Source organism: Bison bison, unplaced genomic scaffold (assembly GCF_000754665.1).
Source record: "Bison bison bison isolate TAMUID 2011002044 unplaced genomic scaffold, Bison_UMD1.0 scf7180017851157, whole genome shotgun sequence".
Classification (NCBI taxonomy): domain Eukaryota; kingdom Metazoa; phylum Chordata; class Mammalia; order Artiodactyla; family Bovidae; genus Bison; species Bison bison.
The window spans coordinates 20,111-21,845 of NW_011481730.1; positions in this window are offsets into that span (position 1 = coordinate 20,111).

Consider the following 1,735-nt stretch of genomic DNA (forward strand, 5'->3'; position numbering starts at 1 on the left):
GCCTCTGGGGGCAACTGTACGCCCGGGGTCTCCAGCTGATTCTGATCCCGCCCAGGCCCTGCACCACCTGCTCGGGCTCTGCCTGACTCCACCCCACGCGCCAAGACCCCACCCCTCCTCCCTGCCTTTCACGAAGAGCCCCTGGGCTAGAGTTTCGCCTTTGTCTCCAACTCTTCCTTCCGCCCAGCTCTGAGCGAGCGCCTTCCTTGGCTGCCCCTCCTGGTAAGGGTCCTGGGTTGGCGAGCCCTGCCCCTGAAACTACCCTGGGGAAGGCGCAGACAACCCCAAGGTCCCGCTCACAGGCCTCCCCTGCTGGCGGCCCCTCACTCCTTGCCCAGGTCCTCCTGTGCCTCCCCTGCCTTCCCCTCCCTGGACCCTCTTGCCTTCTTTCTGCCCTGGGGCTCCCTTGACCTCTGCGAGCAGCCTCCAGTGGGAGCTCAGAGCTCATCCTGGCCTCCGCTGCCCACTCCTCCCCTTGTCCGTGTTCCCCTCTCCACGGCGTCCAGGAGAAGGACGGCAGGGTGGTAGGGGCAGGCGGTGGGGGACGATCTGGGTAGGGCGTTGGGAGTCAGCCCTCCCTGTGGCTCAGTCCCCTGGGGGCGGTGGAGACCCCTGCCTCTGCCGTGCTACCTCCCTAGCAGTGGTGAGGCCTCCAGGAGGCTCTGGGCCTCCCTAGGCTGGGCCGAGGCCTGGCTGGCTCCAGACACTGCACGCAGGTTGGGGCAGAAGCTACAGCCACAGGCTCCTCCAGCAGAGGGCACCCACCTGCCTGCTCTGGTCTTTGCAGAACTGAAACCCTGCAAGTCCTCGTCTGCTCCGGAACCTGCCATGGCTCCCCACTGCTCCTGTCTGGAGCAAACTCCACAGCGTGCACCTAATGCTCCCAGAGATGAGCTGCAGGCACCAGCCCCTCGTGCTGCTGGGCTGGCTGTGCAGCTGCTCTGAGGACCCTGCCCCTCAGAGGCAGCTTGGGGACCGAGCCAGGCTGTTCACACGAAGGGTCTGTGCAGGACTGGGGGCGGCAGGGGTGGGAGTGGGGGGAGGGCTTCCTGGAGGAGGTGTCCCTGCCACCGCAGCTCCCGTGCTGCACTGCGGGTTCAGATGCAGCTTGGACAGGACCTGCCATCCCTGTGTCCCTGCAGGAACAGGGACAGCAGGAAGCCAATCATTTGCAGGGGCCAGGCTGCCGGTAACCAAAGCCTCTGGACTCACTGCTCCCTACAGCCTCCAGGAAGGGAATGGAGAAGAGAGGAATCTGGTCTCCAGGGCCTTGGCCAGCACTCGCCTCCGTCCTGCCCAGGGGCTGCCCATTAGCTGTGTGAGTCCACCAGGAGTGCCCGTTAGAGCACTTAGTCTCCTGCCTTAGCAGTCTCCTCCGGCAAATGGGAATGACCGCGGGGCAGCTGCCCCCTAGGGGCGTGTCAAGGAGCAGGAGATGGGGTGCGAGAGTGTGGAGGGTCCAGAGGGCCTGTGGTCAGTGGGGAGGGGCAGGGAGGCTCCCCAGGCACCGTGGTCTGCCATCTGCCTGGCTGAGTCTCTGCCAACGCCTCACCCCAACCCTGACATGGCACCACACCCCAGCCCCCCAGGCTTTGGCCTTGGCTGTCTCCTCTGCCAGGAAGCCCCCGCCCATCTCCCGGTGCTCTGCCTGCAGGGCCAGGGCCCCAGGAAGCCCCCCTTCTCCTTGTCCCAGCCCAGCCCACACAGGTTTTCGTGCCCACGATGTGTGCAGATC